This window comes from Cibotium barometz, chromosome 64 (assembly GCF_041138505.1).
Source record: "Cibotium barometz isolate CiBa-2024 chromosome 64, ASM4113850v1, whole genome shotgun sequence".
Lineage (NCBI taxonomy): Eukaryota > Viridiplantae > Streptophyta > Polypodiopsida > Cyatheales > Cibotiaceae > Cibotium > Cibotium barometz.
The window spans coordinates 29,225,424-29,240,528 of NC_141109.1; the positions used below are offsets into that span (position 1 = coordinate 29,225,424).

Here is a 15,105-nt window from a genome sequence, read left to right on the forward strand (position 1 = left end):
AAGATGAAGTACACTCTTAAAGGATTATCCCCAATTCATGACGAGATGAGGACATCTCGATTTCTTTAAGGGGGGAAGGATGTAACATATCCATCTTCACTAATAAAGAAATGTCCATGTAATTTATGAGTTTTTATGGTATAAATATCAATGATTTTATTAATTGAGTCATTTCTACTTAGAATCTTCAAATTCTGAGCCCAAATTCAGAATCTGCGCGTGATTTTACCCTGATATAGGATTTTACAGCATCCAAAACGGACACCGGCGGATCAAGCCTATACGCTAATTTCAATTATTTTAGTTAAAAAACGGTGACCTTTAAACCTTAGTAAATGCACGACCGCACGTCCGATTGACGAACGGTCTGAACCCCTACGACCAGGAGAACCTCCCGGACAAAAAAAAATTTCGTCCCCCGGGGCGGTCCGGCACGCAAATCGAGGCAGGCGCCCCAAATTTGGGTACCCCGTCCCAAAATTTGGTCCGTACACACTAACTAGGGTGCCGGTACCATGGCCGCCCAAGAACCAAAGGACGACCGCCCACTGTATGGTCCACACGTACCCTTACGTGGACACCCATGCATGCGTACCACACCTTTCCCAGACAACCGACACCGTACCTTTCCCCTAGACCCATGCAGGCCACTGATCCATAGCCTTTGAATTACACCGTCCTTTCGTCCTTGCTTTGCGCAATGCCCGTACCCTCACCCCTCAGCTATATAAACCCTCGGGGTGCTCCACAGACGGCACACACTTCTGTGTAGCGTATGCCCTGTTGTATCACCATCCGTACCGCCGTCCGTCCCTGTGTAGCGTACTTGCTGCAGTACAGCCGCCCTTGCAGCCACCCCTCTCACACCCCCTCATTTGGCTCTTTTCAGATAAGCCAATTTTCCTCCCATCCCGCTCTTCCTTAGAGGCAGTGTCCTTAACTCTTCTCCCCCCCCCTCACCATGTGAAGAGACTTCCAGCAGCCCCTCCCAGCCCTCTCCACGTTTTTGCCCTTAAGAACATCTCACAATCCCCCCCCCATTTGCGTAGACTTTAATAAGGGTAATTTGCCTCAAGAAAGGGTTCGTGCGCCATATTCTTTTGCTCGTTTGCTCATACGGTGAGCAAACGAGCTCGGAATTCAGATCCGACTGAAGCGTTTCGATCAGCGAGCTCTACAAGGCGACGCCTAAGATGGCCTCATCTCGGAGACGACAAAATATTGCCTCAAGAGGAGCACGCAACAATGAGATGGGGGAAGATGCGCCCAATGCGGCTGAATGGTGTCTTTTCCTTTTAAAATGATGACATAAAAATTATATAAAGTTACGAATTATGTGATATTGTATTCAATAATCTGCGTTGAACTTGTTATCTTCATGAATTGTGAATGCTATATTTGGTAATTGCATTTGAAGTTGTTATCTCTAGAATTCAAGATTTTTTTTGGCTTCAACGCTAACTCCGTTCCGTGCTTGTGTAGCCGGGCGGCGTCGTTAGCAAAGCCCGGGAATGGCCCAAGGTATCCCTCATACCTTTGGGAGAATAAGGATCGCCGATTGAGGCGAGAGATTATGAGGCTGCCTATTTCGGAGGGCCCAGGCTAGTGCGGTAAATAAGCCCACCCTAGTGTGCAGACATCCCTCTGAGGGGCGGGAGGATCGAGCGATGGAGCTTGAGAGGGCGACAGGCCGGCTTGAGTCCTCGCTAGCGGCCGATGAGGTGTATGGTCTCGTAGAGGCTGGAAGGCCGAATTCTAGATCATCAGCAGAATAAGAATAAGAATAAGAGAGCCGGTTTGGCTTGTATGAAATTGGTTCATGTATAAACTTTTTATATAATTACATCTTGTCTTTGGTATGATTGTATTGCGTAAGAAGGCTGTTTTAACAAACCTTGTGAAAAAGGGCCTTAATTAAGGAATATGCTTATTTATGTCAAACAGTGTGGTAGGATTAATTAGAAAACAAATTGATGCATGAGTAGGGTGGAAAGTGGGAGGATGGAATGCCCTGACGGCACCATCCTATGGACGGGTGGACCCGATTAGTCGGGTAGCTTTCCAACAGATTAAGTGAAAGCCCTACGTTAGATAGTTAGGTTCCTGGGCAACTCTATTCTAGAAGACTAGGCCAGCGGCTGTGCCTTGCATAAGATGAGGAAAAAAGCGTTGTCTCTAGAAATCAAGTCTAGTAGTTGCCCAATTTATGATCAATTACTCTATGGGTGATTTGATGTTTAGAAAATCACGCTCCCCCTGCGGGATAGAGCTAGGTCATACCTATGAATCGTATCCTTGAATCTCTACAGGGTCAAGGTGTCAATGAATAGGAAATTTTTCCCAAGATAAGACTTAGTGGACTATCTTAAGTGTTTCTCCCATTTTAGAAGGGAGGAACCTTACAAGAAGGCTGATGAAGAGATTAAGGAATCCAAAGAAGATGATGAGTTACCTATCAATCTCATGACAATGCTTCATTGGATAATGATAGTGATATTATTATGGAACCCCATCTTTTGATAGAGATTTCATTAGATATGAACATTGATGAAGCAACACCTATGGATCTATTACAAGATGGGATAGATTCATGATCTTGACATTGTTTCCCTTCAAAAGTTTTCAACTATCTTTATTTTATTTTATTTTGAAACATGACTCTAAGGGTTCTAATGGATGTTTTCTTAAAACTATAATCATTTTCTATATGTATGTGACATGTATAATTCAAATTCAGCACTCAACAACTCTTTGGAATTATATGCAACAATAATAGCAGCGAAATCTCACTGCTACTATCGTTCTTAGCAATGAAATTATAGTATAGTAGAAAAATTTTATTGTTATTCTCGTGTTGCTGAGCAGTGAAATTTCCCTAGTCGCTGTTGAGTAGCAAAATATCATTGCTATGATCGCTTGAGCACTGAAATATCGCTACTGTGAGTAGCTCTATTTCACTAGTAATTCCCCAACATCGTGAAAGCCTAAACGCTGCTATGCCCTCGACGTGTTATAGTGAGGAGTAGACTTCATGAGTTTACAAAGTAGTTATAAAAAAAGTAAAGAAAGCCTCCTATTTGAATTTATTTTTCCATCCTCAAAAGTTAAAAAAAAAACCTCCTATTTGAATTGATTTTTTGATCTTTTAAACAACATCCCCAATAAATAAAAAGACTTCTAAAGAGAACTTGAAAACAACCCCACAAGTGATGTCTTCGATACCACATCATGCATACACCCACCAAGGTCTTGGATACCACTTGTTGTAGCACTTTATCATGCATACACCCAACAAGGATACCTTTTGATGAGCACACTTGTTCCAAATTTAGATGAAGTTTTTCATTATCTAAATTTAATTTTTGATGGCCATGATGTCTGTCAAAAATCAAGCTTGGCTACTACCATCGAGAATCCATAAAGGTTGTTTTATTACCCAAAGAAGAATGAGCTTGCCAACTCCTTGAATTTATAACCCTATCCCTTCACGGACCAAGAAACGAGCGAAGGTCTCTTTCCAAAATTTTCATAAAGGATTCTTTTTCTTAAGAAGGTGTCAAGATTTCAATTTTTTCCTTCACTGTGAAAGCATATTATTTTCTTTGTTCTTCAAGAAATGGGCGAACATAAAGATTACCTTTCAAGTTTCTTTCTAAAACATTTAAAAATGAAATGAAAATAGTAAGTCATTGGTCCATTACGGTAGCAATATGTCAAGAAATGAAAATTAATCCATAGACCCACTATCTACTTAGCCCATTATAATCATTTTGCTTATGAAATTTGATTTTATCCATCACCATGGTTTTACTATAAAACTACATCGGCTTTCTCAATAAACTATCAATGATTGTCTTCAAAAATAAAACTAATCAATATGCAATGTGTACCTAGGAGAACTCAACCGACGGGACTAGCTGATGATGTACACGTGTTACGCAACATCATACTTCTATGTCTTTTTATCCAAAGGCAAATTGTATGATTTTTGGAGAGGGATGATTATGAATCATTAACTGTTTGGAACATTTTGGAAGCCTCCATTTTTGAGACAATGTAAATCTTACAACCTTTAAATTAAGATTCTCGTTAAAATTAAGTTTTTCCCACATATATCAATCAAAATTGTCATTTTTTGTAACACGAATATTTGTTACACGTAATGTATATTAAATGGTTTTTTCAATAATTAGAAATGTGTAAACATTTACCCTTAAACTAAAAGTTTACTAGGATCCTTTAAAGGTTTACCAGAATCCTTCATCGTTTTTATAACATAAATGCAAAATAATAATCTTTTGTAATCTTGAAACTAATCTAGTAATGGTTGTTAATATCTCCTCGCATGACAAACAAAATAATAAAATAATGGTTGTTAGTGTCAATGGTTAAAAATATATTATAATAACATTTTTGTCTACTCATCTCGTGAGAGCAAGTCATTAAGAGAATCAAGAGTCCTCAAGAGAGTGGAGGCAAGACTCTCGAGAAAAACTCGAGTACAGTGTAATTAAACTTTCCAAAATAAAACAAACATTGGTTTTTAAGAGGTTTTAGAAATAATGTATTCAAAATTCATAAAATATTTCAAAACAGCCTTTCGTTTAGAGTTTACTAAGATGAAAGTATTTCATCCTATAGATTAAGAACCTTTTGCAAGCACGCCATGAAACTCACACAGTAATCCTTGATAATGTTGAAATTTGCAGGTGCGTCATTAACCTCCAAAGCTTCATAGGAAGCTTACCAGAGCTTACCTTTAAATTTTAGTTTCTAAAGTGTTCGGGAGATGTTCTTGTGCAGACTAGACATGATTCCTTTTCACCATGGATTGAAGAGGGAAAGCCACAAGCATTTCCTTCAGATTTCATCTAGTTACTACTTATTTTTTAAAAAATTTCCTTCAGATTTCATCCAGTTACTACTTATTTTTTTTTTAATAGAGGAGGCACTTTTCTTGCTCCTCTAAAGATAAGAGGGAAAGCCACAAGCATTTCCTTCAGATTTCATCCAGTTACTACTTTTTTTTAAAAAAATAGAGGAGGCATTTTTCTTGCTCCTCTAAAGATAAGAGGGAAAGCCACAAGCATTTCCTTCAGATTTCATCCAGTTACTACTTTTTTTTTAAAAAAAATAGAGGAGGCACTTTTCTTGCTCCTCTAAAGATAAGAGGGAAAGCCACAAGCATTTCCTTCAGATTTCATCCAGTTACTACTTTTTTTTTTAAAAAAATAGAGGAGGCACTTTTCTTGCTCCTCTAAAGATAAGAGGGAAAGCCACAAGCATTTCCTTCAGAGTCATCTAAAACCCATTACTCAAAGAAATACTTGGAGTGTCCCTCTTTGCTACTCAAAAAAATTTACCCTAAGTGATTTTTTTGAGTTGTAAAAGAGGGAGACCCCAAGTGAATTTCTTGAGTGATTGGTTTCACATGAAGGCCAAGATACCTTTAATGCCCTTTTATTTTGTACATTTTAATATTGAAGGGAGGTTGCAAATCTCAATCCTTGCCGGTGAGTAATAAAAACACTTGAAAACTTTATGTTATTACCAATAGGCTATGCTGCTTGCAATGCAGCACTATGGATGCAATGGGATTCTACAAAATTGAAGGGCATTAAAGGTACCTTCAATGACTAATAACCTACGCTACAGTGCGATCCTCCCTCAGACTTCAGAATTTACAAAATTGAAGGGCATTAAAGGTACCTTCAATGACTAATAACCTACGCTACAGTGCGATCCTCCGTCAGACTTCAGAATTTACAAAATTAGAGGGCTTACTACTCAAAAAAAATTACTTGTCCCTACCCAAGTGAATTTTTTTGAGTAAATTTTTTTGAGTAGTAAAGAGGGGTTACCCAAGTGGTTTTTTTAAGTAATGCATTTTCTTTAAGCTCTCCCTCAAACTTCAAAATTTTCAAAACTAAAGGGCATTAAAATTACCTATTTCTCTGTATATATATGAAGCCACGCTTGCACTTTCGTAGCTACTCTGATCTGTCTTTCTCTCTCTCTCTCTCCACGCTTCCACTTTCGTAGCGTACGTGAGAGAGAGAACTTTCCTCCTCTTTCGAGACAAGTCGATCTGTGTATATATGTATGTAATATGATCCTGTCGCCTGAGAGAACTTTCTTCCTCTTTCCAGGTATTACACTTGTTCACAAGTCCTGCACATAGTTTGCTAGTGTATATAGATTAACGTCCTTTAAAAGTGGATAAGAGTTTGCTAATGTCATTACTCTCCAAGGGGCCATCTCATTGAGAGAGAGAGACCCTATGGTCGAAGTTGCCTATACTTTGTAGATCAGCTTTGCAAGGTGATCACCAGGGCAAAAATGTTGCCCTACCGCCAAGAAGCTTCGTGCGACGCTGTGGAGCGACGAGCGGGAGGAAAACCAACCCTGGACGAGGCTATCAAACGCAGCCAAGATTTCCTTCTTGCTCAGCAGTTTCCCGAAGGCTACTGGTGGGCAGCCCTAGAGTCTAATGTAACATTCACTGCTGAAACAGTGCTTCTGTACAAGATACTCGGCATTGATGGGCAATATCCAATGCAGAAGATGCTCAACTACTTAAGGCAGACCCAGTGCAGCCATGGTGGATGGGAGGTTTTCTATGGAGATGGTGGTAAGCTGGACATGACTGTAGAGGCCTACATGGCATTGTGTTTACTGGGCACCCCAAAAACTGATCCATGCATGCAGAAGGCCTGCGAGTTCATTCTGAGCAAAGGGGGTATATCCAAAACACGCATTCTCACCAAGATTTGTCTAGCCATGCTTGGTTGCTACAGTTGGGGTGGTATACCTTCTATCCCACCTTGGCTTATGCTCTTTCCCAGCTGGTTTTGCACCAGCATCTATGAGATGTCTAGCTGGGCGAGGAGCACTCTAATTCCTCTCATTGTGATCTGTGACAAGAAGCCCGTGTTCCCAGTGAGCCCAGTCGTGAGCTTTGATGAGCTTTATGCAGAGGGGAGGAAGGATGCCGCCCGCGTGACTCGCCGCTTCGAAGGAAAGTGGTCAGATTTCTTTATTGTTTGTGATCATTTGCTTAAGCTAGCAGAGAGGTTCAACATAGTGCCATGCAGGGAGAGGGGGCTGAAAGAGGCTATAAAGTGGGTGATTGAAAGGCAAGAGGAGAATGGCGACTGGGGAGGCATCTTCCCTCCTCTGCTCTTTTCCATTCTGTGCATGAAGGTATCTGCAGGCCATGGTGTATCGGATCCTATTATTCAACGGGGGCTGAGAGCTTTGGGAGATCTCTCGGTAGAGACAGAGGATGTGTGTTGGGTGCACCCGTGTGTGTCGCCTGTGTGGGACACAGCGCTTGTCGTGAGAGCATTGGTAGAGTCGGGTGTTGTACGTGATCATCCGGCTCTGCAACGAGCCGGACAATGGCTTCTACGCAAGCAAACCACATACCCCGGAGATTGGTCTGTGAAGAACAAGTGCAACCACACCGGCGCCTGGTCCTTCGAGTTTAACAACAAATGGTACCCTGATGTAGATGATACTGCTGTGGTCGTCATCGCCCTGGAGGCTATCAGGCTCCCCAACGAGCCGTCGAAGCATGGAGCCATAGCCAGAGCTGTCAACTGGATCTCATCCATGCAATGCAAAGCCGGTGGGTGGGCAGCTTTTGACAAGGACAATAACCAGAATTGGCTCAATTCAACCCCCTTTGGTGACCTGAAAGCCTTGATAGACCCCAACACATCCGATGTCACTGCTAGAGTCTTAGAGATGGTGGGCAGGCTCAGAAGAATGCAGGAATATACCGCAATAGGCAGTAATCATGGCCTCGTGTTGCCCCGTCCAGGGTCGATCAGCAGAGCCCTCACGTACCTCAGAAAAGAGCAAGAGAAAGAGGGATGCTGGTATGGGAGATGGGGAGTTAATTACATCTACGGCACGTCCGGCGTGCTGACTGCATTAGCCTTACTGGCACCCAGAACGCACCAGGGCGAGATTGCACGGGGCGCCAGATGGCTAGTTCAAGTGCAAAACAAGGGCCAGAGTATGGGCGATGGAGGGTGGGGAGAGACGTGCTACAGCTACAGCGATCCGTCTCTCAAAGGCCAGGGAGAGAGCACTCCTTCACAAACTGCATGGGCGCTCATGGGATTATTGGCTGCAGGAGATGCGTTGGGCAAATATGAGATGAGCTCCATCGAAGCTGGGATACAGTACCTCCTGGCAACACAGCGAGACGATGGCTCTTGGCGTGACGTCCACTACACCGGAACAGGCTTTCCGATGCATTTATATCTCAAATACCACCTCTACGCCCAACATTTCACCCTCTTGGCGTTGGGACGCTACCGCTCTTGTCTACGAGATATAAAGCCCACTGCCGCAAACTAATAATCATGTTGCCGTGTTTTGTAAATTTGTTTGCTTTTTCGTCCTGTTTATATCTAGATATTATAATATGGGTAATAACAATATTTTAAAGATTAAATAAAAATTTAGGACAACTCTGTCAAAAAAAAAAAACGACAAAGTAGATGCAACAAGATCACTACCGTGAATATATTCCACTGAAGAATAAGCATAAAAAGAAATGGGTTCAGCATATTGAAAAGCTTAGCTGATACAATCAATAGATTTATCCCATCCCACCTCCTCCTAAAGATTTTGAACCTTTGCACCTTTGCATCTAAAGCTAACAGAAGACTGGACGTACTATTGGCTCCCAATCAATGGTTCGACAGAATCTGGTTTAAAATCTTTTTTGGAAAAAAAGAGCATGCTCATTCTCTATTCGTAATATGGACAAAGGCATTTGGTCTCTTAGCATTGGGGATAGAAAATGTAAAGATGTAATTTTGGTTTGGAGGATGTATTCCACTTGTTTATTAACTACCGAAAAAACAAAGCTATATAGGACTTAATGCATTTGCTCATTATGCATGTGCACAATTATGCATTGAACTAGAAAGTCTCATTAAATATGTGGAATTTGGATCAGCAAGAACCAATATGTTTTTTCAAACCCTTCGTACTTGTTGCATTATGAATGACACTTGCAGATGATTAGGTTACAATAACATAGCATGCATAAAATAAAACTTCTTGTAGGATTCTTCAACCTCTATGTAACCAGTGCATCTATTAAGAATCTTGAGTTTCAGCACAGTCACTAGAGAAGTTCAACTTCAATCTCTATGTTTACAACCACAGTGCATCTATCAAGATCCTTGAGTTTCAGCACAGTCATTAGAGAAGTTCAACTTCAATCTCTATGTTTACAACCAGTGCATCTATCAAGATTCTTGAGTTGCAATGGTCACTAAGAAGTTGAATTTCAATGTTACAAGCTGGCCATGAAGATCAAACATCGTGAAGATGAACTGCACCAACACATTATTGTCCCCATGTAAGAAGAAGAATATCTCAATGTCGTTCAAGATGTTGGTATTGGTGTTTACCTAAGCTCTTGGATTCAACCACCTCTACTGTCATCTCTACTGTTAGCTCAATTTCTCTAGTGACTGTGTTTAGTCATGAGTCTCTATCAAACTCTAACTCAGTCATCATTTAGTCATCCACTTTTTATATGTTGCTCGGCATCACCTCTTTTTATAGCTTCTTGTGAAATTTTATTCTATTTTTTCTCCTTTCAAAAAAAAGGGGAGCACAAAATTTGAAGGTAGAACCATCAAAATTATAATAAGATAATAAACTATGCTTATATTTAATACAACTTCTTTTTGTTTAATGTATGAGATGTAACATCACAAGATTTCAATATGCATTCTTACTACTACATATTCTTTATAAATTGAAACATATCAATAATTATTAAAATATTAATATTAATATTTGTTACTATTAATTACTAATGTTAATTATTTTCTTTATAATATACTCTAATCGTGTTATTACTATATATGATGTGGTATAGATGGCACATCAACATACAACAATAACCAAATGGCTATTATGTCACTACAACAGAATGAGGGTTTAGCAACGCTTTTATAACTAGAAGAAGGGTGCGGAGATGTCAGGCCTATATTGCTACTAAACACGCTGCCATTTTGGCTGCACGGGTTCGCTGCTCAGCAGCAAAACTAGCAATGCTTTTTCGCTATTGAGCAGCATAATTTTGCTTTTTCACTGCTTAGTACCAAAAAAGCGCTGCTAGTTTCGCTGCTAAGTATTAAGAAACTAAGGTTAAGTAGAAGGGTGAGAGAAGGGTGTGAGTGTGAATGGACTTGAGGTCCACTTGTTCACCTATTTAAAGGTGAGGCCATGAGGCATTTTGTATGAGAGCAAGGCCTAGTTGTATGTATAAGCAACTTAATAAGCAAGATATTATTCTTGTATTTTGTGAGTCCCTCTCCTCCACACACTTGATCTAGCATGAGCACCACGTTTTCTCATCATGGTATCTAGAGCCTAGGTGATTTGAACCATTTGTGGTGTAGATTAGGTCAAAAATATCCACTTTTTTCCTTATCCTTCTTGTGTGGAGCTCAACCCTCTCATGGTGGAGGCCTTCCACAAGCTTGTAGAGGGCATATCTCTCTGAGATTTCAACTAGGGAAGTATAGAGGACACCTGGGCGCATCAAACCGTACGACTAATTGCAAGGGATGGTGCTTCTCCGCGACGGCATTGCGACTGCAATAGCCCGGCGTTAATTTCCAGCAGCGCAGCAGTCCGTACAAGCATTCGCCGCCTGTGAGTGATAATTTGCCAAAGTGTTTAAGGGCTTTTGAAGCTTACTCCATGCCCTATCTACAGCTCAAATTTGAGAGCATTTCATCCACTGTAGTGCCGGCTGGAAGCAAAAGACCAAGCGCCATTTTTTCTACTCACTCAAGCTTCCATTAAAGCTTGATTTTTGGAGGTTTTTCTTGCTCAATCATCTCCTCCCTTGCTCTAATCACTCAAGTTGTGGTGTGAATGTTTGTTGCTGAGTTCTCTCTTGATTTTGAAGAGCTCTCATCCACATGAGGTAGCCATAAGCCTCATGCCCGTCAAGCTTCAACATCAACACCAATTTTTATGCTTTCAAAGTGATTAAAGTGTGCTTCTAAGCACTAATTATGTTGTTTAACACTAATCACTCTGTTAATCCAACAAAGGGAGGTTATCTTAAAGTGTTTTTAAACACTCATAGTGTTATTAAACACTAATGGTGAGTTAATCACCAAAATAAGTGTCATTTGACACTAAAAATATACTTTTTAGCACTAATTGTGTTTTATACACACTAATGGTGATATTAATCATCAACTAAAGTGTTGCTAAACACTAAGGTGGTCTTAATCATCAAAGGAGGAGGTAATCTACATTACGGAGGCTCTTCTTCATCAACATGGAGGCCGGGCACACACCATAAGTGCTACATTTCAAGCCTTCATCGACAAACTTCTTCTTCCAAAGAAATGGTGCAACCATGAACCAATTGTTTTCATCTCATAAGCTAAAGAGGTGGAAGAATTCTGGTTTTTCATCATCAAACTCAGATTTTTGAGTGGTTTTAAACTTGAACACATGTACACTAAGTGTTCATTTACAATGTTATTGTATATTACCCTTGAGGCCCTTGTTTGTAAGATCTAAAACCAAACCATTTAAGCAAGGGTGGCAGCCTTGTCATGATCATTGTGTGAGAATGGTCAAGGTGGAAAGCGTATGGTGGAAGCAATGGCATGTGTCTCCTAAGCATGTCATCTACAAGAAGTCAAGCAAACACAAAGAGTGGGGTGCACCATCATCGAGGTGTACATCTTCATCGACAACAATAAAGACTTAGATGGCATCAATGTAATAGCCTCTAAGGCTCTAGGAACACTTTTGTAAATCCTAGATAACCACACCTATATTCAAGCCTTGTACGCCTAATGTTATAAAGACATCTTATGTCCAATACCACCTATACCATCCTTCCATAGTTGGTATTGAGGGGGGGTATTAAGAGACTAAGGTTGAGTAGAAGGGTGAGAGAAGGGTGTGAGTATGAAAGGACTTGAGGTCCACTTGTTCACCTATTTAAAGGTGAGGCCATGAGGCATTTTGTATGAGAGCAAGCCCTAGTTGTATGTATAAGCAACTTAATAAGCAAGATATTATTCTTGTATTTTGTGAGTCCCTCTCCTCCACACACTTGATCTAGCATGAGCACCACGTTTTCTCATCACTAAGCAGTGAATGTACTATAGAATAAAAAAAAGCCAGGGCAATGGGGAGTCTGCACAGAACTCCCCAGTCTGCTGGCTCAACTCTTTTTTTCTAATGTAGACACAGTAAAACTAGCATAACTTCACATCATCATGGACAAGTGTAATGTAAAACTTACAAATACCAAAAACAAAAGACATTTGCAAACCATGATTTTAGGAATGTTAAAATTCAATTACAATAGTTAGCGAATTACATAGGTGTATGTTTCCAAAAAACTCATATACAAGATAAAGCATAATAGAAACTTATGGAGCTAGGGGATATCTAGATTCTCATGCTGTGAGATTGGTATTGTTCCTTGTGGCTCCAGTCCCTTTGCTTCTCACATTTCCATTGCTATTTTCCATTGCTATTGGTAGCTACGTTTGCACTATCGTATCGAGTTATATGATCCTAAAACATGTTGAGAGCTTTGATAGCCCAAGCTCATCTACATCTTCATCTATGGCAGTACATCATGAGCTTGAGAGGGGCTGTTGTTGAGATTCAAGCTCGATGTCAGTGTGTGCCAGCTGTGCTATGTGCTGCTGGTATGTTAGGTAGTAGCATGTGTGAGACATAAATGACCGCGTTGGTCATAGTGTGTGGACATTAGCTAGGGTTAGTTGTGTGTGGACATTAGCTAGGGTTAGCTGTGTGTGGACACAACACATAGTGTGAGTTGTGTATTATGGATTATGGCTTTATGCATTGTGTGAGAAGGGAGATGGCTTCCCTCTATGGTTAGGGTTTGCAATATACATTAGGGTTTGCTCCTATGTGTGTGTCTCCTCTCCTTCTACCTGTTTTTCGTCATGGTATCAGAGCTTGGTGCTCTCTATTAGGGTTTATGAGTGAGTGAGAGAAGAGGAAGAAGAACCTGTGAAGCTTGCCATTGATGCTGTGAAGCTTGGAGCACACCGATTTCTATCAGATCTGAGAGCTTGGCCTACCAAGTAAGGACTACTAAACACTCCTGAGCGGATTGCAGGTGATTCAAGTACAAACAAGGCAAATTAGGGTTGCCCAAAGGAAAAGAAAATTCTGGTTTTTTGCAAGCTTTCCATTGGAGCTTGGAAGCGGTGATGTATTGTGAAAAAGGATGCAAATCTAGCAAAGAAACATGTATGTGACAAGGATGAATGTATTGGAAACTCATGTGCAAGCCCTACACTGAATTTGGAGCAAATAGCATTTGAGTGATTGAAAATTACTGTTTTTGAAGCTCTCACAAAACAGAGAAAAAGAGTCACTTGGTGGATGAAATTAGAGCTAGTTTTTGGCAAAAAATACACAATTGATGGGTTGTACACATGCCTTGGAGTGTTAGGCAACTACACATGGTCTCAATTACCACAACAATCATCCCAAATCCCCTCAACAACAGGCGGCGCAGCTTCTACAGAGAATTAGAGCACTTTTTCACATACTTTTGATAATTGGAGGCCAAATTCCACTTGTGTGGTTGATTAAATCCAAACTTTGCTTAGCAATTGGGTAATACACAAACTCAAGGAGGTTGCTACATGATTGGTTGGAGCAAATATGATCTATGGAGCTAGAAATGAGCTGATTAAAGAGGCTGTCTACTGTGATTAGTGAAACAGAGTGTGATTAATGGACTAATTACTCTCTCATCTTAAATAATTGCTCTAATTCCTTTTATGTGGAGTTAGTGGACATCATTGCTAAGCTAATGAATGCCTGGTCTCTCAATTTCGTCAAGCATTGAAGAAATTAGAGCAATTCTACTACTGGTTTTACTGGTTTTTCTCAAAACAGAGAAGGGCGTTTGACAAAATTGGTATGTACACACCTTGGTTGGTGTTTAGGTGTCAATGCAAGTTATCCACACTTGATTGAACCACTACATTTCAATTTGAAGCCTTGGAAAGCGCGCCAAAATAGGGTACCTTGGATTGTGTATGCCAGTTCATTTTGGATGCAATCAATTTGATTTTCTACATCAAAAGTGAAGTTGTTGAGTACTTTGGAGTATCTGGAACATTCATTAGAAAGTGGTTGAGCTGAGGAAGGTTCGTTTACAGATTTGGACGTGTGCAAAAGGTGCATTTGCATTGAGAAAATATGTCAGACAACCTAGTACAAATTGTGGGTGAAAAATTGGATAGGAAGAACTTCCAAGCATGGAAGTACAGGATTAAAAGTTTTCTGAAGGGAAAAGGTTTTTGGAATCTTATTAGAGGTGTGGAGCTAGAGCCGGAACTACCTCGACAACCTACACAGCAAAAACAGGTTATAGCTCATAAGCAATGGTCAAAAAGAGCATACAAAGTTTTGCATTATCTTTCTATATGTATCTCAGATGCTATACTCATACATATACATGATGCTGAGAATCCCAAGGATGCATGGGATACATTGGTAAAGCTGTTTGATACAGACACTAGTGCTCGCAAGTCTCAGTTGAGACTACAAATTCATAATGTGAAACGGAAAGGAAGGAGCATCCATGATTATGTACAAGAGATAAAGAAGTATGCAGATGCATTGGCAACAATCAATGCCCCCATGCCTGGTGATGATTTGGTAGACATTACCTTGCGTGGTCTTGGCAAGGAGTATAAGTCTTTTGATACATCCATCTCGGTTTGTAGTATAGGTTTACTAGATTTTGATGAGTTGGTTTCACTCTTGCTTGTTGACGAAATCAAACTGAGTGACTCCTTTCATAATGCATCTAGTAGCCATGATGATAATGGCACAAATCAAGCTTTCTATTCACAAAGAGGATTTAGAGGCAGGGGGAGATTTGCATCATGTGGCCGTGGTAATGGTCATGGATGGCAGGACAGGTCACCACAACAGAATTTTCAGCCTACATATGGTGCTAGAGGTGGTCGTGGATATACACCTCAGAGAGGCAGAGGTAATCCTCGTGGTAGAGGATGTTGGCAAGGC

At 40.5% G+C, this 15,105-nt stretch overlaps 1 pseudogene across 1 annotated transcript; it reads left to right on the forward strand.

Moving 5' to 3' along the window:
- The first annotated feature begins 6,007 nt into the window (after positions 1–6,007).
- Positions 6,008–8,753, forward strand: LOC147603500 (dammaradiene synthase pseudogene; annotated as a pseudogene). Its single transcript, XR_015265652.1, has one exon. The product of XR_015265652.1 is annotated as a dammaradiene synthase pseudogene (transcript).
- The last annotated feature ends 6,352 nt before the right edge of the window (positions 8,754–15,105 follow it).